At 38.9% G+C, this 22060-nt stretch overlaps 1 protein-coding gene across 17 annotated transcripts in view; it reads left to right on the top strand.

The window, feature by feature from the left end:
* ORC5 (origin recognition complex subunit 5) overlaps nucleotides 1-22060 on the top strand; it is a 1223002-nt gene that overhangs the window by 1164869 nt on the left and 36073 nt on the right. For 10 of the 17 annotated variants that reach the window (XR_014816072.1, XR_014816075.1, XR_014816063.1 and 7 more), the window contains 4 exons: nucleotides 4331-4436; nucleotides 9806-9862; nucleotides 10262-10364; nucleotides 10496-10568. The gene's annotated coding sequence lies outside the window, so the exon portion shown is untranslated. Of the gene's footprint in view, nucleotides 1-3302; nucleotides 3440-4330; nucleotides 4437-9805; nucleotides 9863-10261; nucleotides 10365-10495; nucleotides 10569-22060 lie in introns of all 17 variants that reach the window. The other 7 variants (XR_014816074.1, XR_014816069.1, XR_014816062.1 and 4 more) reach the window with 2 other exon arrangements.

The raw sequence follows: 22060 nt of genomic DNA, 5'->3' as shown, positions 1-22060 counted from the left end.
TGGAAAGTAAAGGAGGACAGAGATGGAAAAACTAGGAAGGAGAGGAGGAATGGAATGAGCCGCAAAGGCAGGACCCCGCCCAAAAACCACCAGGAAGGGCCTCCAGAATAACTTGTCCAAACAACACTACTGTGCCTTCCTACTCTGTCTTCAGGTCCCTAGGGAAATTTAAAATTTATAATAGGTATGAAGATAGATGTCTGGGGAGTTCCCATTGTGGCTCAGTGGGTTAAGGACCAACATTGTCTCTGTGAGCATACAGGTTCAATCCCTGGCCTCACTCCCTGGATTAAGGCTATAGCTCTGATTCAGCCCCTGGCCTGGGAAATTCCATATGCCACAGGTATGGCTGTAGAAAGGAAGACAAACGTCTTGGAAGTTTTTTTAACCTACCTACTGCACTCTGGTGAGATTGAACCCCATCTGCTTGGAGACCCACTGTCTTCCTTCACAGAGCCGCTGATGGTTACCCACCTCCATCTGTGTTCAGTCTGTCTCCCTCAACTGCCCAGAACTGAAAAGTTGTCAAGAGCAAAAACTGTCTCTAATAGGCCTTTATAGTCCCTGCCCTTAATATGATTTCTGCCTCTTCACAGGGACTTAAAAAATAAAAAACCTAAGTACCATAAAACCAAATCACTGGAGAGATACGGAATACATCCTGCATGATTACATGTAGAGAAAGTCCCAGTACAGCAAAACTGATCTGGGAAAGGAGTCAGGATTACTTTTGAATGAGGGTAATATTGGGAGGTGGTGTGAGGGGGCCTTTAGGGAGTAATGCTGTTCTGTCACTTGAGCTGGGTAGTGCTTTAAAAACTATATAAAAGATATACATCTGTTTTATTTAGCAATTACAAGTAAATAAAGAGCAGAGCAAGCATCAGAGGGACACAGACCCTGTGCATTACAGAACTAGTCATTTGTTCTTTCATGATCACTGCAAGGGGAGACCCAGCAAGGGGAGACCCAACAAGGGTTGCCCTGTTGTGAAGTGGGACTCATTGGAGTAGGTTCTGATGGTGAGCAGTGGAAGTTCAGGTGGAGCTGGTATTGGAAGAGAGGCGATGCAAGCACTCAGCAACTTCAGTTCTTTTTTTGTTTTTTTTTTTAGGGCTGTGCCCATGGCATATGGAAGTTCCCAGGCTAGGGGTCAAATTGAAGCTGCAGTTGCTGACCTACACCACAGCCACAACAGTATGGCATCCAACCCACATCTGTGACCTACACCACGGCTCATAGCAATGCTGGATCCTTAACCTCCTGAACGAGGCCAGGGATCAAACCTGCATCCTCATGGATACTAGTCGGATTCATTTCCACTGCGGCACCACAGCAACTCCCAGCAACTGCAGTTCTAACTCAAGGAATAAGAAAAGGAGGACACAGTAAAGAGGAAGCCACTGGAGGAGAGGGCAGTACAGCTGAGAGGGATCTTGAGACATTGTGGAATTGAGCCGAAGGCAAGGCTTTAGTGCTTGTAGCTCTTCTGGCTGGAGGATGAGGTGGTGGTGTATTTGATGGTTGGCATTGTAGCTCCTGGTGGAGCTGAGGCCACTTCCCATAGTCAGCTGCGTAGTACTTTTTTGTATTTCCATTGCACAAAAAATGGACAAAATTTGTTGAGCTGTCATTTATGATTTGTGCACTTTTCTGTATAGATGTTGTGTATGCTTTAATTAAAAGTTTACTAAAATTACAAAAGAAAAATCAAATAATTAGCTACTCCAGACAGAATCTATCAAAAGAAATAGAGGTGGGTGAGAGATTCTAATTATTCAAGGAGCTGCTTATCCCTTCTTCTGCTGAGTATGAATTAAAATAGCTTGCAAATTATATGACAAGCCTCACCAGCACTTCCTAAACATAATTACTCAGTAGCACATCTTATTTTACTGCTGATCAATCACTGATCCTTAACAGGTCAACAAAAAGAAATGCATCCATATGTATGTACCAAGTGGAGTCTAATTAAGGAACCTCTATAGTCCCATGTTCTATATTATCGATTCCCCAAAATACTGTTACACTGGAGGCGAACAAAAAGTCTTTTCTGCATCAGTAAGCTTTTAGGATGTCAGGCACTGAAAAGTGAATTGTGTCTCTGATTAATTGACTTTAATAATAATAATTTTATTTATATAGAGTCCTTGCCAAGGCATTCAGGGAGCTGTAAAGCAACCCATATACATGATTAAAGCATTATGCAAGCAATATATAACAAGCCTCCCTCCTAAAGTAAAACAAAGGGAAGAGATGGATGGGGCTGAGATTATGAAGGTGCAGGAGGGGGAGCGGGCTGTGGATTCAGTGTGGAAAGGGTGATGAATGCTTCATTAGGGAAAGAAGGGAGTTTCCAGGGATTGGCGAAGGATTGTAATTTAACAGAGTTGCACTGAAATAGTGGCCTTTGGGGAGTCAGTCTGAGCCCTGCAGAGATGTGTGCACTTCCTCCTCTCCATGCATGATGGAGGGAGCATGCATAATCATCACATCTTTCCTGCCAGCTACATCCTATCTATGAGCTAGGTTTTTCATAGTGATCCAAATGGCAGAAGTGAAGGAAAAACATATAAATTATTCCTCACTTCTTGACATTGGCAAAAGATTTAGGTAATTTTCTTTTTATCCGCTCTTAGTAAAGTCCTGGGAAATATAAACATGTGAAAGTGACTGTAAAGGTGCCCAAGTGTGAAAGTTCTGAGAACAACAGCAGGAACTGAGAACTAGGGGTGATTAGCTGGTGCTTCCTTCCTCTGCAGACCCTGCCCCAGTCCCACCTGCACGCCTTTCCCATGCCCATGCCCTGCCTGCCCCAACCTCCATCCGGCCCACATGACCTCTCTCCTCTCTCCTCGCGGTGGCTCCTTGCTTAGTCTTTCCAGTTTTTTACTTTCTTTTATTATGACTTGCAACCAGTGCATGGACATTATTTTAAACTGTGGAAAGCCGAGAAAGATGTAAAGAAGTAGAAAATAATTATACCTAGTCCAACCACCCAAAGGCAACTGCTTTTGAGATTTTCTAAAATTTTGTATTAATGTGTGTATGACATATCTATGGGTATAATATATCCATGGATATGTACCAAAGTGTTTTCAGTGGTTATTCTAGGTGGTAGAATGATGGTTGATTTTCACTTTTATCTTTATACCTTTATATTATATTGGGAAAAAAATTTTATATAGATATCTATTAGTTAAAACCAGGGGAAAACAATAAAGAGTTAAGCAGGTTATTGCTCTGTTGAGCTTTGTCACCTGATATTAAATGTTAATTAGTCATCCTTTTTTTTTTTTTAGATGGGATGATATAATAAAACATGACTTTCAAAAAGATGACATAGCAGATGCCAAAACAATGTTTTTGGACAGAAAGCTGATGAACTGGTTCTACTCACCTCTAGGTTACAAATTTAATTTGTATTTAGTTTGGTCATGTGAGTAACAGGAAAAGAGTCATTGTGGGAGAAGTAAAAATAATTAACAATAACCACAAGTGATGAGATGGAAGGTTAAAAGTGACACAGCCTCACTAGCAAGGTGATATGTATAGTTAAACAGCCAAGATCACTAAAAGGAATTTTCTCTTGCCAGGGCTGGGGCAGGGAATCCCTGTGGCTCAATTATACCACCTAATTCCTGTGCAAATGAAACAAAGTCTTTATCTTATGCTGGGTAGGGACAGCAACTTATATCTACTCAGTAGACTACAATGTTGTCTGTAATGAAATTTTAAAAAAATCTTAAACGCGTCTTTTGTGTTGTTCTTATCTCGGTTGGCTATGTAATCATGTACCTTTGTTTGATGAATGCTCCAGATTTTACTGGGAATCCTTGGGCAATGAGTGAGTGATTAGTGGTGAGGAGTCAGGTGAGAGCTAGTGCCCTGGAATGAATAAAAGAGCTTCCATTATTCAGAGAGGGCTAGAGAAGGATGAGGAGAGTGCCTGGAAGGCTGCCATGTGTCTATGAAAAAAGCAACTTTCTGGGAAGGAAAGCAGACATTAGGGCAAAGAAGGCAACCGCATTCCACCCACTGAGCCAAAAATTTGACATTAGGAAGGACAGAGGATAAAAAAAAAATGAGTCTAGAGGGAGGCAGATTGTTATATGTATTTTGCTTTTGTGGGACTATTTCTCCTTCAATATTTGCCCTTATCTTGATTGCTGATGGCATAATTACCAATTTTATAGATTTTTACGTTCAAGATGAGAGTTTTTTGTTGTTGTTTTGGGGTTTTTTTTTGTTTTTTGTTTTTTTAAGCCTGTGACTGATGCTACATGGCTTCTCAATCTTATCTTTTGGCATGTTTTTTATTTGCCTGCAGTATGTGGCATCTGAGACTATTACAGAAGAAAGAAAACAGGAAAGAATATAAGCCTTCTCTGTTTCTCAGAGTGGGGTAGCACCTGAGTGAAAGCTGAGATTATCAGGTAATCAAACTGAGGTCTGATTCTTGGATTACTCTGATGTGGTAAGGCTGTCCTTCTCTAAACGGTTCATCACACTGCAGGTTAAGATCCATCACTGAATTCTAAAATCAGTTGTGTGGATTTCTCAGCATTTTTACAAAGTTAAAGAAATAGAATGAAAAATGCCAAAATGCATTGCATGTAGTAAGGGTAAGTATTGCTTCATGGAGTATCTTTTGTTTCACACACATACACATATGTGCACACACACTTCTGTGTGTATACTGAATTATAATGTAAAATATATTTTTATATATGTCGAAGTCAAAAAAGTTTCAAAGCTACTATCATAGAGTACATTCTTTAATAATACCAAATTATAAGTTAAAAATATGGAAGCATTATAAGCCCAATTCTTTGGAAAACTGTACTTTATTATAATAATTTTCTGTAAGGATTTTGAAGCAAGGAGAGACCAAGATTGAGTTGTTTCAAACCACACTAAACAAAGACATTCTCAGAAACTGCACATATCAGTTAAAGCTTTCAGTAAAACTAGTGAGGGTGAATGTATCAGCTTATGAGTTGGCATTTGACGTAACAGCACCTTTTTTTATTTCTGTCTTTTTTTTTTTTTTTTTTTGAGGGCCACAACTGGGGCATATGGAAGTTCCCAGGCTAGGGGCTGAATTGGAGCTGCAGCTTCTGGCCTCTGCCATAGTTACAGCACCTATGTTGCAGCTTGTGGCAGCGCCAGATCCTTAACCCAATGAGTGAGGCCAGGGGTCGAACCCGCATCATCATTACTAATTGAGTTCTTAACCACCTGAGCTGCAACAGGAACTTCTTAACACATTACCTTTTGAAGCCCAAACATATTAAACCTTCATATGTTCAACTTCTGGTAAAGTAGGCTAATACATGGAGGCTACTGGATCAAAGGGTTAAATATATTAGATAAGTAAAATATCGCTTGTATTTGTTTTGGAAAACACTACTTGAGTTTTCTTGCTAGATTTACCGCACTATGTACATTTACTATTTAACTGTTAAGACACATTTCCTTCTCTGAACATAGATTTTCTGACAGAAGAGGAGGCTAGGTGACCCAGATGCAAACTGAGTGATTGAAAATTATCTCTTTGACATTAAAATTTGCTTCATATAATCCACAAAGTAACTATTTTATAAGAGATTTTGTGGACTGGCAACACTTATGATGTATATATTGAGTATGATTTCTTCTATTACGTAGTATTTGCCATAGAGGAAACATTTAACTTGTTTAATCACTTTTAAGTCCTATTGAAGATGAATTTGTCTTAGACGTTCCAGGACATTAATATCATTAGGACATGTTACACCTACGTCTGTCTTGTAGAGTCAGTGGAGTGTGGCCAGCGCTCTATCTTGTTATTTACATGCCTACTCACCTAAGTCATATACTCTCCAGCCAGGTCCCTGCTGCTTTTTCAGGACATAACCAAGAACTTGGTGTAAAATGGGTTAAGAGTGAGCTGGATGCAAGAAAATAAATTATTTAAGTAATAATGTATTTTAACTTTATTTTTAGCATACTTTTAAAAAAATCTAAACGTGAAATTCCCCCCCAAAAGAAAGCACACAGTGAAGAGGAGATGGGATGAGTGATGAAGAGATACTGAGGAAGAGAAAGATCAGTGAAAAACTCAACTGCAAGGGTCTGTCACAGAACCTATAAGGGGAAGCATTTAAAAATCATTTTCCTTGACAGTGTTCCTAACTGAAATCCTAGGCAATCAGTCTTCTATAAAGATGCATTTTAGGATCTTATACCAACAATTGAAGTGTGGTTGTTGCTTTTTGAATTTTCATTCGCTGAAAATTCATCTTTCAGTCTGTTTCTCACTTAGTTGTTGGAGCTCTGTAGTACTCTAAGAACTAGCAATCAGATTTCTTCAAAAGAAAAAAAAATCCCTTGCAAAATTATCTTTTTAAAAAAATTGCTGATTAAAGAGCACTAGTTCTTGGTAAGAGTGCTGTAGATTACTTGGCAGCACACATCTTTATTCATGAACACTCTTTGAAATTCAGTTTTGCATGTATTTAATGTAATTTTTTGCAAAATGAATGAAGTTATTTAAAAATGAGAATAAATACCCCACATTTAGTCCTTTGAAACAAAATAGTTAAAAGTGATTGTCCTTGAAAAACTTCTTTGCTTAGAAAAGCTTATTGACTGTCACTTCAAGTCACTCTTTGTAAGTTTTAAAAATATTAAACAAAACCTTTATCAAAATCCTGGTTGTCTTTTTTGCAGAAATTGGCAAGCTGATATTAAAATTCATATGGAAATACAGGGAATCCAGAATAGCGAAAACACTCTTGAAAAAAGAGAGCAAAGTTGGAGGACACACACTTAACAATTTCAAAACTTACTACAAAGCTATAATCAAGATTAGTTTAAAATTAGCATACTTGCAGACATATAGAGCAATGGAATAGAATTGAGAGTCCCAAAATAAATCCATACATTTACAGTTACTTAATTTTTGACAATGGTTAGAATTCACTGGGGAAGAATCATCATTTCAACAAATAATGCTGGGACAACTGGATATCCATGTATTAAAAAAATGAAGCCAGGCGTTCCCTGGTGGTTCAGGGGGGTTAAGGAGCTGGCATTGTCACTGCTGTGGTTGGTCATTGCTCATGGTGAGGGTTCCATCCTGGCCTGGGAATTTCTGCATGCCACAGGTGTGCCCAAAAATGGAAAGAAAAAAAAAATGAAGTTCCCACCACGGCATAGTAGGTTAAGCATCTGGTGTTGCTGTGGCTGTGTTGTAGATCACAGCTGTGTCTTGGATTCTGTCTCTGGCCTGGGAACTACCATGTACCTCAGGTGTGGCTGTAAAAGAAAAAAAAAAAAAAGGTGCAGTTTCTAAGTTATGTAATCTTATGGAATTCCTACCATGGCACAGTGGTTAAGAATCTAACTGCAGCAGCTCAGTTCCCTGCAGAGGTGCAGGTTTGATCCCTGGTCCAGTGCAGTGGGTTAAAGGATCTGGTTTTGCTGAAGACATGGCTCAGATTGAGTCCCTAGCCCAGGAGCTTCCATATGCTGCAGGTACAGCCATAAAATAAAATTAAAAAAAAATGAAGTTAGACCCCCTACTTCACACCAGATGCAAATTTTAATTCAAAATTAGTTGTAAATCTAAAAGTAAGAGTGAAAACTATGAAACTCTTAGAAGAAAACTTAGAGGTAAATCTTTGTGACCTTGGATTGGGCAATTATTTCTTAGAAATAACACCAAAAAACAAGTAACAAAAGAAAAAAGTAGGGTGATTGATCTTTATCAAAGAGGAAAACCTTTGTGCTTCAAAGGATAGCATCAAGAAAGTGAAAATACAACTCATAAAATGGGAGAAGATATTTGAAAATCATATATCTGCTAAGGGTTTGATATCTAGAATATAAGGAATATTTACAACTCAACAACAAAAGACAACCTATTTTAAAATGTGCAAAGAATTTGAATAGACAGTGTTCCAAGAATCTATATAAATGGTCAATAACTATGTTGAAAATTTCTCAGTCATTGTCATTAGGTAAATGCACATCAAAACCACAATAGATACTACTTCACACATGTTAGGATGGCCACAGTCAAAAAGATGGACAATCACAAGTGGTGAAGATGCAGAAAAACGGAACCCTCATGTATTGCAAGTGGGTGTGTGAAATGGTTCAGCTACTTTGGAAAACAGTTTGGAAGTCCCTCAGAATATTAAACAGAGTTACTATATGTCCCAGCAATCACATTCCTGGATATAGACTCGAGGGAGTTGAAAAACATGTCCACACAAACATTTGTTCATTAGGAGTTCCCCTGATGGCTCAGTGGTTAAAGAATCTGACTAGGAACCATGAGGTTGCGGGTTTGATCCCTGGCCTCATTCAGTGGGTTAAGGATCCGGCGTTGCCATGAGCTGTGGTGTAGGTTGCAGATGCAGCTCAGGTCCCGTGTTGCTGTGGCTCTGGCACAGGCCCGCAGCTACAGCTCTGATTAGACCCCTAGCCTGGGAACCTCCATATGCTGCAGGTGCGGCCCTAGAAAATAAAAAAAAGACAAAAAAATTGTACATTAGTGTTCATAGCAACAATATTCATAAAAGCCAAAAAGCAGAACCAACCCAAATATCCAGTCAACTGAAGAATGGATAAATAAGATGTATATCTACACAATGGGAGTTTTATTTTTTTTATGAGTTATTCAGCTGTGAAAAGAAACGGAGTGCTGATACATTCTACGACATGGATAAACCTTGAAAGCATTGTGCTAAGTGAAAGAAGACAGACATAAAGGCCACATATTGTATGATTCCATTCGTGTGAAATGTCCAGAATAGGCAAATCCATAGAGACAGAAATTAGATTAATGGTTGGCAAGGCTGGAGGGAGGAGAGAATGAGGAGTGACTGCTAATAGGTAAAGGATTTCCTCGAGGGAACGAAATATTCTAGAATTATGTAGTCATAGTGGTTTATACCAATACCATTAAAATGCACACTTTGAAAAGATTAATTTTATGGTATGTGAATTGTATCTTAATAAAAAAAAAACCCAAAAGACCTTTTATGAAACAATTGAAATTTAGACATGGTCTAAATATTAGACAATAATAGGGAATAATTTCTCATATTCTTAGGGTAAAAATGATATAATGGCTATAAAAGAAAAATGTCATTGTTTTTAACTGGCAAATTCTGAAATACTTAAGGATAAAATTTATGATGTCTGCAACTTATTTTCAAATGGTTCAACAAGAGAGAAATATTTTTATACATGTATAAATAAAGCCAAGTTAGCAAAACAATGGTTCAGTGTAAGTGGTGGGCATCTAGTATCCACTCTACTCTTTTTCAACTTTACAAGAAATTTTTTATAAAATAAAATTGGAAAAAAAAGAAAAAAGTCCCCTAAAATTTCATCATTTGTCACACAGTAAATACTACTCTAATCTCATTTATGGGTTGGTTTTGAGAAGCAAGAATAATTTGTAAAATGCTCTACAGGGAGTTCCTGTTGTGGCACAGTGGAAGCAAATCCGACTAGGAACCATGAGGTTGTGGGTTTGATCCCTGGCCTCACTCAGTGGGTTAAGGATCTGGCGTTGCCCTGAGCTGTGGTGTAGGTCACAGACGCGGCTCAGATCTGGCTTGGCTGTGGCCGTGTATAGGCCGGCAGCTGTAGCTCCGATTAAAAGACCCCTAGCCTGGGAACCTTCATATGCCACGGGTACGGCCCTAAAAAGCAAAAAAAAAATAAAAAAATAAAAAAAATTAAAAATAAAATAAAATGCTCTACAGATTTTAGTAATTTCTGTTTTAAAACTGCATTTTTTTAGGGGTTGAGATGTCTGTCATCACTGAATTGTGACAAATGCAAAATTCCCTATTTAATGGTAAGTCAATCTTCTGCCTTCATTATTTTATTTTATAAATTTAAGACAACTTTAGTTTCCTATTCAAATTCTTTTTAGAAAAATTTCAGGGCCACTTAGGGTTAGATGATAAATAGCTAGCAACAATTATTTTGATGGCAGGCTTTATTTTCTAAGCTTCTGGGATAAAAATGTAACAGGACAGTCTTCAGAGAGTGAAAACAGAAACATTAGATTTAGCTAGAAATTCACATCATGGGATTCTTGAGAGGAAGAGATGTAAATGAATAGTAGACATTTTGTAAATAAGATTGATGAGGGGACTGAATCTGGCACTACCAAGAATAGAGAAACCTTAGGCAAAATATTGTATAGACAAATTCCACTTAAGACTGACAAAGCAGCCCTCTTTGTTCTCAGGTCCCTGCCAGGCCATCCACCCCAACCGCTTCCTGCTGACCCTCCAAACACAAAGCTTTCTGTCCTAGGGGGAAGCCTTGGGCCTCTGTGGATACACTTACTGGTAAGACAAAGACAAGTTTTCCACCAAAGACTTTTACCTCTTTCAAGAAGTAAGAAGAGCCTTACAGGGCAACATCTACAGCCCTTGAACATGGAAATATTCACTCCTTCCATTTACCCTCTCATTGTCAGGCTTTGTAGATAAGCACCATCAGGGCAAGAATCCCAGCGATCTTATTCAACTCTCTATGCCATCTGACATAAGGTAAGTGCTCAGTTAATATTGATTGAACAGATGAGCATTGAGTGCCAACTATGTACCATACACTATGTCAGGGATTGGGGTTACTACGATGAATAAGACATGGTCCCCACACTTGAGGAACTTTCAAACTCTTGTGAGAAACAGCCATATACAGATTACTTATAATATTGCAAGTACAATGGAAGAGATATATATGAGGTATTAAGAGATTACCAAAGGTGGGTAGACTTAGGAAAACTTTCCATAGTTGCAGTCTAGAGTTCTATTAGTACTTTTAGTGACAGCAGGGGTGCCTTGTTTATTGAGGACCTTCATCTATTTTAATAGTGTAATTGAAACCCAGAGGCCCAAGTAACCAGTGTCTACATTGATGTGTATATGTTGGACAGTCATTAAGAAACAAAAACATCAACACCTTGGAATGGCCTCTTCCCTTCCCTTTTGGTGAGGCTCAGATATTTTCTGCAAGAAGTGTTCTCTGACAAATCTTGCTCAGGTCCTACTTTCAGTTATGTACTCTTTGTTTTACCAAATTGAACCTACAAATGTGTTGCTTCGAATTACTGTTTGTTGTTTTGTGCATTTGTATGATTTTTCTTACTGGATTTCAAAGAATGAGGGCAACCAGTCCTTCCATTTCTGTTTCAGTCCCTTTTTCCTTCATCACCTGCAGGTGGAACTTTGCCCAAAGCAGTTACTTCATTATGATTGATCAAACATGTTGGCTTATGACTTAACTTGTTGTTACCAAGCACAGCTCAGTGGCACCAGGAGCTCACTTTTCTTTATCACTTGGCTTGAGACCTACTGTGACTTTATCTTTATGGGAGAATTTCTTCTCTGGGGTGGCCAGGCCCCTTCGATTCATCTTTGGTTCAGTAACTGAGTGACCCAGTGAGACATTGAGCAGTCAGACACAACACTCTAAGGCAAGACTTGGACAACATTGGGTTTGTTCTAAGTTCCTCTCCCTCATCTCTCCTCCCTGAGGTGCAGTCTTATTCTTAGCATTTCTTTTTTTTTTTTTTTTTTGTCTTTTTGCCATTTTTTGGACTGCTCCCGCAGCACATGGAGGTTCCCAGGCTAGGGGTCTAATCGGAGCTGTAGCTGCCAGCCTACGCCAGAGCCACAGCAACTCGGGATCCGAGCCACATCTGCAAACTACACCACAGCTCACGGCAATGCCGGCTCCTTAACCCACTGAGCAAGGCCAGGGATCAAACCCGCAACCTCATGGTTCCTAGTCGGATTCGTTAACCACTGCGCCACGACGGGAACTCCTCTTAGCATTTCTAAAACTTACAGCATAGGATGTGAAACTCATTCCCAATATAACAAAGAATTGGAGAGTTTTTAAATGTCTCTTTTCTTAGATTAATTACAATTCAATAACCTGGAAAAGTCTTATGAGTGAAACTCCAACCATGGAATTTCAGATATTACACTACAAGAAAAACAAGTATTTTCTGTCCCACTTAGTTGCCTCACCCATCTCAGCGCCCTTCTTACCTTACAATGAAAGCCAGCATGCTCCCTAGGGCTCACCAGTTCACATCTGAAGTTGGCACTGGTTGTTGCCTTCCTGGTGACAACTTGATATTTTTGTGAAATGAAGTGGTAATTTCATTTCCTGTACCTTGTATGAGGATGCCCAGTGCACAAACTCCATCTAACAGGTTTCTACCAATAATTAGCACTCCATAGGAAACCAGACACAGGGGAGTGAATAGCCTGGAGGAAAAAGCTTCTCTCCCTTGAGTGCTTCCTTTAACAAAAACTTGACACATCCTTCAGCAAGGAGAGCTGAGAGGAAGGAGAAGAAAACTTAATATGCAACTTTCTAGCCTCTGCTGGGAATAAATTGGATGAGTATTAGGATTTGCCAGGATGGTTTGCTAATCATCTCGAGAGAGTAGTTTATAAGTTTAGCATGAATGTAGAGGTACTCTTGCAAGGAGAACCAAGCAGCACAGGTGTTGTCTTTATGATTTACAGTTGTAGTAGTGAGACTCTGCATGCATTTCAGCTGATGTGATCAGAGTCTATCAAGCTCTATGGCTCTGGCGTGAGCTCTGTATAAATCATTTACTGACTCTCCTGGTAATAAAACATCAGAATATAAACATTTCTTTCTTTGGGAGCACACCAGAGAAACATTGTATGTGGCTCTGTAGCTGTATGAGCTGAAATACTGATATTAATCATTGATAAAAAAACTGAGGCCATTATAAAAGTTAACTCATATTTATGTAAGTATTTAAAGTCAGAGAACTGAAATCATAGGTTAGAAGTATGAAATGTCATGAATACTTAAAGTTTCTCTGTGAGATACTGATTAAAAAAAAAAACCCACATCTCAGAATAGTTATTTAGTAATAATAACAAGGTCACTTAGGTTAATTTCTTCCAGATGATAATAATGCTCTACATAAGTGTAGTGTTTTACTCTGTATAAGACAATATATCACAATTATTAAGAATACTGAGGGGAGTTCCCGTCATGGCGCAGCGGAAACAAATCTGACTAGGAACCATGAGGTTGCGGGTTCCATCCCTGGCCTTGCTCAGTGGGTTAAGGATCTGGCATTGCTCTGAGCTATGGTGTAGGCCGGCAGCTACGGCTCCAATTGTACCCCTAGCCTGGGAACCTTCATATGGTGTGGGTGCAGCCCTAAAATGACGAAAAAGACAAAAAAAAAAAAAAAAATACTGAGGAAGTTTCCACTGTGGCTTAGCAAATTAAGAAGCCAGCATAAGGGAGTTCCCGTCGTGGCGCAGTGGTTAACGAATTCGACTAGGAACCATGAGGTTGTGGGTTCGGTCCCTGCCCTTGCTCAGTGGGTTAAGGATCTGGCGTTGTCGTGAGCTGTGGTGTAGGTTGCAGACGCGGCTCAGATCCCGAGTTGCTGTGGCTCTGGCGTAGGCCAGTGGCTACAGCTCCGATTAGACCCCTAGTCTGGGAACCTCCATATGCCGCAGGAGCGGCCCAAAGAAATAGCAAAAAGACAAAAAAAAAAAAAAAAAAAAAGAAGCCAGCATAGTGTTCCTGAGGATGCAGTTTCAATACCTGGCCTCCTTCAGTGGGTTAAGGATCCGGCATTGCCGCAAGCTGCATCAAAGGTCAAAGGTGCAGCTCAGGTCCAGGTTACTGTGGCTGTGATGTAGGCCAGCAGCTGCAGCTCTGATTCAACTCCTAGCCCAGGAACTTCCATATGCTACAGGTATGGCCATAAAAAGAAAGAAAGAAAGAAAAAAGAATACTGATGTTGCTAGTTACTAGTGGTGTGACCTTGGATAAGTTTCTTAGCATGTCTGTGTCTCAGTTTTTTTATCTGTTAAAAAAAAACAAAAACAAAAAAACAAACAAAAAAAACACCTCTTCCTAAGATTGTTGAGGCCTGTGTTAAGACACTTAAAGCACTTAAAATGGTATCTGACACAGAGCAGATACCATTTAGCTCTTAGTATTTCTTTTTTAATAGCCTGCTTTCGTTAGTCACAGTAAGCTTTGCAGCGTTAAAGTGTATTGGTGTGGTAGCCAGCGATTGAACTAGCTTAGGCAGAGTTTGACTCATGGGACTCAAGGAAGGGTTGAACACTCAGTACTGTGGGAAGGTGCCAGGTATATCTAGTGTCTAGCACCTCTGGAGTCAGGACTTGAATGATCCCAAGACATGTTCTTTACTTTTCATTCTGGCCCTTCTGAGATCAGCCAAATTTTTCTCTTAACTGCGGACTGGCCTTCTTCCTGTGGTGTGTAGTGGCTTCTGATTTCAACTTAGGTTTAACCCAAACAGCATCTAACACCGATGAAGAATTGACTGCTTCTGTATATGTTCCCAAATTTGAAAGCCTGGAGAAAAATCCTGATTTACAGAGATTTATACGGATGTAGATGAAGGGCAGGAGGCAGGGTTTTAGAATTATTTTAGATATTCCATGATGATGTTGCCGGGGGGTGGATAGGAGGTCGAAAGTGAAACAAGTTCAAGAACACCAGGGTCAGGAAAAGTGAAAAGTTGATACCATTATACCTGGGAAGATTTCAAAATTTTGTTGTTATAATTCACATACTATAAATTCACCCTTGTAAGGTATACAGTTCAGTGGCTTTTAGAATTCACAAGGTTATGAATCCATCACTGCTGTCTAATTCCAAAACATCTTCTAACCTCCCCTAGAGAAACCTGTTACCCACTAGCAGTTACTTCTCATTTTCTTGTCTCCTAGCCCCTACAAATTACTAATCTCTTTTCTATTTCTATGGATTTGCCTATTCTGGACTTTTCATATAAATGGAATGTATCAGGCTTCTTAGCACAATGTTTTCAAGGTTCATCCATGTTGCAGCAAGGTTTGGTACTTTGTTCCTCCTTATAATTCAACAGTATTCCATTGAATGGATATACCATATTTTGTTTATCCATTCGTTAGTTGCTAAAACATTTGGATTGATTCCATTTTGGGGCTATTATGAATAATGTTGCTCTGAACACTCATGTACAAATTTTTGTGTGCACATGTGGCTTCAATGCTCTTGAGTCTGTACTTATGAGTGTAATTACTGGGGACATGTGGTAACTCAATGTGTGACATTTTGAAGAACTTCCAAACTGTTTTCCAAAGTAGTTGAACCACTTGACATTCCCAACAGCCATATATATGGGGTTCTAGTTTTTCCACAGCTTCACCAACACTTGTAATTGCAGTCTTTTTTGTTATAGCCATCCTAACGTGTGTGAAGTAGTATCTCATTGTGGTTTTGTGTGTGCTTCCCTAATGACTAATGATATTGACCAATTTTTCAATTGCTTATTGGCCATTTGTACATGTACTTTGGAGAAATTTCCTTGTAAGTCCTTTGTTTTTTTTTAAATTGGGCTTTTTATTGTTGAGTTGTAAAAGTTCTTTTTATATTCTGGATACTAGGCTTTTATTAGATATGTGATTTGTAAATATTTTCTTCCACTCTGTGTTGTCTTTCACTTTCTTGATAGTGTCCTTTGAAGCATGAAAGTTTTCAAATTTGATGACATTGAATCAATTTTTTCTGTTAGAGTCTATCTAAGGAACAATTGCCTAGTCTGATTTACCCCATGTTTTCTTTTAAGAATTTCATAGTTTCAGCTTTTATATTTAGGTTTATGATCAATTTTCAGTTAGTTTTTATATATGGTATGAAGTGGGTGGTCAAACTTTATTCTTGTGTATATGAATGCCCAGTCGTCCAAGCACTGTTTGTTGGAAAAAAAAAACTATTCTCCCCATTGAGCTGTTTTGTCATCTTTTTACAAGTCAATTGACAATAAATATCCAGGTTTATTTCTGAACTCTTAATTCTAATCTGTTGATCTATGTGTCTATATTTATTTCAGTACCATAGTCTTGATTACTGTAGTTGTGTAGGAAGATTTGAAATGGGAACTCTGCATACTCTTGACTTTGCTCTTCTTTTTAAAATTTGTTTTGGAAGCCAGATGAGATTTTTCATAAGGATTGCATTGAATCTGTAGAAAAACTGTCATTTTAAAAATGTCAAGTGGAGTTCCCGTCGTGGCGCAGTGGTTAACAAATCCGACCGGGAACCATGAGGTTGCGGGTTCGGTCCCTGCCCTTGCTCAGTGGGTTGACGACCTGGCGTTGCCGTGAGCTGTGGTGTAGGTCGCAGACATGGTTCGGATCCCGAGCTGCTGTGGCTCTGGCGTAGGCCAGTGGCTGCAGCTCCAATTTGACCCCTAGCCTGGGAACCTCCATATGCCGTGGGAGCGGCCCAAGAAATATCAAAAAGACAAAAAAAAAAAAAAAAAAAAAAGTCAAGTGTTCCAATCCATAAACATGGGATGCCTTTCTCTTCGCTTATTAGGTCATTTTAAATTTCTATCAAAATATTTTGTAGTTTAAAGTATACAAGTCTTTCCCCCCTTCAGTAAATTTATTCCTAAGTATTTTATTCTTTCTGATGTATTGTAAATGGATTGTTTTCTTAAATTTTTTTCCAGATTGTTGATTTCTGGTACGTAGAAATACAACTGATTTTTGCATATTGAATTTGTATCCTGCAGCCTTGCTGAACTCATGTATTATCTCTCATAGTTTTTTTATGTGTATGAATTCTTTAGGATTTTTCTCTTTACAAAATCACATCATCTGTGTGATCTAAAATAGTTTTACTTATTTTTTTTTCCCAGTCTGATTGCCTATTATGTCTTTTTATTGCCTGATTTCCATGGTAGGATATACTATTTACTACATTTTACAGATGGGAAAAAATGTGATTCCAGGAAGTTACATAGCTTCTTAAGGTTTCTATGTATTTAGGCAGCTTGGTTTTTAATCCTGATTCTGATAGTGACTTGCTGTATGTCTGGTTATTTCCTTGGACCTGCATTTACCATCTGTAAACTTTAGGCACTGAACAAAACAAGTTAATAAACATATAATTACAAGTAGTGTTAATTGCTATAAAAGTAGGAATGTGGTGCTATGGTAGGAGAATAATACCAGTGTGTGTTAGGGAAAATATACCCACTTTCAACAGACATTTTAGAACAAGCCTCTAAGGTTTCACCCACAACCTAAAGTTTGAGAAGGAGGCTTTCATTTAAAGTCCCTCTCAGGCAGAAGAAACAGTATTTGTGAAGATCAAAGGCAGAAAAGATTTTGACTATCTCTGCCACCCGACTGAAACGTGCTGAAGGCAAGAAAACGTCTGTTTTGACTCATCAGTGATCAGAGCCTAACACCTGAATGTTGTAGGTGTTCAGGAAGTAATTGTTGAGTGAATGGATGATGGAATGGAGTGATGAATCAGGTAATATGTAAAATTCCTTTGAGTTCTGAAACAATTTTTTTTTCAGTGGTTGGAGCCAGGTTTCTGACTTCAAATTTACTGAAATTTCATAATTTTGTTTCAGCTTATCTTATTATGCTCAGTAGCTCATTATCAGGTTGAGGGTATCTTGGAGCTCTGGTTGCTGTGCTGCCTTACAGTTGCTCAGCCTACCTCTGAGAATCTGGGGGAATGGTTCTGGTCTTTCGTAACTGTCATAGAGTTGCCGAGGGCTGAGAGAATGGGTGATAATGGTATTTGGGTAAGGGGTCAAAGGGAAGCACATGGAAGGTGCTTACAGCCTTGGTGTCAAGGTGGAGTTTTTCTGGTTCAGCTCTGCTCTTGCTTGTAACCCCAGTTTCTCAACTAGAGTCCTAGCCTGACAATACAGTCTCCATCTGACTGGGTTCTCTGCACATCTATTTCCAGTCTTAGGGTCTGACCCCTGGCTTTCTGACATTCACCACTTGTCTTCTCATGTGTGTAAATTAATAAATTAGTGCTCCCAGAGTCTCCTGGGGACACCTTATCTATGACCAAGGACCACCCATAGAGGACTCTTCCTGGCTAAGGCTGTGGCTCTGACTACCTGTATTATAAATGGAGGTGACTGACAATTTGACATGCCATTTGTTCTTTTTTATTTTATTTTATTTTATTTTGTCTTTTTGCTATTTCTTTGGGCTGCTCCCACGGCTTATGGAGGTTCCCAGGCTAGGGGTCTAATCGGAGCTGTAGCTGCCAGCCTACACCAGAGCCACAACAATGCGGGATCCGAGCCGCGTCTGCAACCTACACCACAGCTCACGGCAACGCCGGATCGTTAACCCACTGAGCAAGGCCAGGGATCAAACCCGAAACCTCATGGTTCCTAGTCGGATTCGTTAACCACTGCGCCACGACGGGAACTCTCCATTTGTTCTTTATTATGACTAACTCTAAGTTTTCTCTTCCTCCTCACTATTTTCAATAAGGAATTTCCTTCCTCCTTTAGTGAAAGGAGGTGGAATCAGATGTACAGAACTGAGTTGGTTGTCCTCTTAATTACACTGTTGCATCATCAATCCATGCAAGGCCATCATTTGCTTTCTTTTATTTGATCATTTTTCTGCTTTCATTCTTTTTTTTTTCTTTTTTTGCACTTTTTAGGGTCGCACCTGCAGCATGTGGAAATTCCTAGACTAGGGGTCAAATTGGAGCTGCAGCTGCCAGCCTGCATGACCACAGCCACAGCAGCGCTGGATCCGAGCTGCATCTGCGATCCTCACCACAGCTCATGATAATACTGGGTCCTCAACCCACTGAGTGAGGCCAGGGATCAGACCCTCATCCTCATGGATACCAATTGTGTTTGTTACTGCTGAGCCACAATAGGAATTCCCCCTGCTCTCATTCTTTCTCCTCATTCCCATTCCTTCCTTTAAACACCTTACTGGTGTTTGTATGTATGCTTTTCCAAACTATTCATAATGTATTTAGATATGTGTGCCTCAGAGAAAAAAAATATATATGTAATAGCTTTGGTGCATGAGTTTTCAAAGGCAGTGAATGTTCTTGTGCTCTGAACTAATTTGCTGGGACTGCCATAACAAAATACCACAGATTGGATGGCTTACACTGCCCTTAATATCACAAAAATATTCTCCTCTATTTATCATTTTAGCTTTATATTATTGGCTCCATGGTTATATCTCTCATATTTATAACTTTAACAAATTTGGAGCTTTTTTGTGTGCGTAGTCAGTATGGGCTAGTTGATTTGCAATACTCATCTTCCTATTATTCCTTAGGCACAGAGCCTTAGTTTTTAGATGAGCATATTGCTACCCATAACCAAGACTACATTTTCCAGACTTCCTTCTATATGACTTAGTTCTCAGCAATTATATATAAATAAAAGTACAAGGGAAACTCTTCACAGTGGAAGAGGAAGTCCCTATTTTTCCTCCTTTGATTCTATCTGCCATTATAACTCACTCAAATTTCTCCTGAACTGCTAAAATGATGGCTGAAGTATCAGCAACAGTATTGAGCCATGGAGGGACCTGAGGATGGATGCCATATGCTAAGGCTGGCAGAGCAGAAAGATAAGAAGGCTTTGACAATACTGTGGAATAGCAACATCAGCCCTGCATCCCACCTCTGGACTTCACTTGCAGGAGAGAGAAATAAGCTCCTACCTTGTTAAAGCCACTGTCACTTTTTTGGTTTTATATACAGCAAAACTAATACTAATCTCTACAAAGCAGAGAATCAACCTTATTTTTCTCCATATAGTGAGCCTGAAAATTAGAGAGCTAATCTACAAATGATTCATCCTTTCCTTACTAGTTGTAGTGTACCTCTGTCATGCTATCAAATTCTTTTTTTTTTTTTTTTTTTTTTTGTCGTTTGTTGTTGTTGTTGTTGTTGCTATTTCTTGGGCCGCTCCCGCGGCATATGGAGGTTCCTAGGCTAGGGGTCCAATCGGAGCTGTAGCCACCAGCCTACGCCAGAGCCACAGCAACTCGGGATCCGAGCCACATCTGCAACCTACACCACAGCTCACGGCAACGCCGGATCCTTAACCCACTGAGCAAGGGCAGGGACCGAACCCGCAACCTCATGGTTCCTAGTCGGATTCGTTAACCACTGCGCTACAACGGGAACTCCCTGTCATGCTATCAAATTCTTATATGTTATTGAATCTATCTGTTGCTGGAATCCCCACCCTGTTCTGTTTTATCTGTTTCTGCACCAGAAAATAGATGTAAAATTTTTATCAAGTGCTTTTTTTCCATTTACTAAAACCATCATATGATTTTTGTCATTTAACTATGTCTGTGAGGTCAATTTAAACATATCTGTTGTAAACAACTCAGTGCTGGATATTACCCCAGTGTTCGATCTAAAAGTTTGGAGGTTATTCAATGAGTTATTTTCTTTACCTTGATTTATGATTTACAGAAATGCTTCTTTTTTTGTTACTTTCTACCTATCTTCCATTGGATAGATTAATTTTTTCTTCTGGTATTTGAATGTTAAACATCTATTCCTGTTCTTATGATAGTCGATCCTAATTTATTCAGTCGTTGTTAATACTTATTTTTCTCCATAGATATCTAAAGATTGCCAGAAACTTTGTTTCCCTGAAAAGAAGATAGAAACTTTAGCATACCATCTTTCCTTTTCCTTGACACCTACCACCCTGTGTGCATGCACACACACTCATGCAACTGCTTTCCCCAGCTATGAGTGTCAAATAAAATTTTAGTTCTCAATTGTTATGGATATACTTTTTTTGTTTATCCTGGCCAAGATTTAATTAAACAAAAATAAGTCTTACTATGTTCTTTATTTATCCTTCCTTCTCATATCCTTTGCTTCCTCCTATCCTAATTTCTCTTCTTGCGGGAATACATAGTATGAGAATTCTTTCAAAGAGCGTGTTGGTGTGGTAAACTTTCTGAAAGTATTTTTATTCCATTATTCCATTTAAATGATAGATTAGTTGGTTATAAAGTGAAAGGTTGAAAATTTTTGCTTCAGTGATTTGAAGAGATTATAAATATCCATCTTACATATAATTTTGATGTTGAGGAACCAGGCTTCCTTTTCTTTTTCTTTGATGTTTTAAAAATTATTATAATGTGTTTAGCATGGGTGTTTACTTCTGAGCCCTGTTTCAGCATTATAAACCCTTCATTCTTGAGTCTTGGCTGTTTCTTTAATTCTGGGAGACTCTTGGTCATTATTTCCTAAAAAAGTTCTTGTTTTCATTTAATTATTATCTGCATCTGGCATAGATGCTATACATCTGCATAGATGCTAATGTTTCTTTCATTTCTTTTAACTTCTGTTTCATTTTTCTCATTTCTTTATCACTTCCTAATACCTTTTGAAAGGGTCTCTTGACCTGGTCTTCTAGCTCACTAATTTGTTCTTTGATTAAAATCATGCTTCCATTTAACTCATTTATTGTATTATTCTCTATCACAATATGTTCAGTTGCCTGTTTTTCCTAATTGCTTTCCTTTGCCTCATGTTTCTAATATTCCTCCTTATAGCTCTTTAAAATTTTTACCTGTTATATGAATTCTGCTTTTTCCGTGCAAATCTTTCATTATTTGATTTCATCTTATAATGTTTGTGCTTGTAAAATATATCATTATTTGTGTTCTGGAGGTCTTGTCTTTCTTTGCCTCTCCAGATCAACTCACCATCTTTTCCCCCCTGCTCAGTATCCCTAAGACTGACCTATACAAACAGTATCAACAGGTTCCCTTGACCTCTGGTTTCCTGTTGGGTTCAGCCACTGGGAAGAACAAGCAGGAGAATGGTGAGAAGGGAGAATATGAGGTCAAGTCAATGTATTCTCTCTCTTCACTCCCTGTGGTGTTGGCTGGCTCCTTAGCTGAAGACCGGAATCCCAACTTCCTCCTTGTGATCCAAACACCTCTTAAATCCTTTCTAGCACCTAAGTACTACTATGTGCTGCCCATGTAACTATAAATAATCTTATTATTAGAGTTTTCTCAAATTATCAAGTTGAATATGCTACCATTTCCTGCTTGAACCGTAGCTAATATATTCTAATGGTATCTACCTGGAGAGAGGGCAGAATCTTATTAGGTCCTGTCTAGCATTTCTTCAGGTGAGTTAGAAGATGGGGAGTGCGGTATCA

The sequence above is a fragment of the Sus scrofa genome, chromosome 9 (assembly GCF_054392235.1).
Source record: "Sus scrofa isolate SSC_HxYL_T2T_F1_AM1 chromosome 9, Sscrofa_HxYL_maternal_Yorkshire_Landrace_v2.0, whole genome shotgun sequence".
NCBI classification, from domain to species: domain Eukaryota; kingdom Metazoa; phylum Chordata; class Mammalia; order Artiodactyla; family Suidae; genus Sus; species Sus scrofa.
The sequence above is the reverse complement of the archived record's forward strand: the minus strand, read 5'-3'. Positions and strand labels throughout refer to the sequence as shown.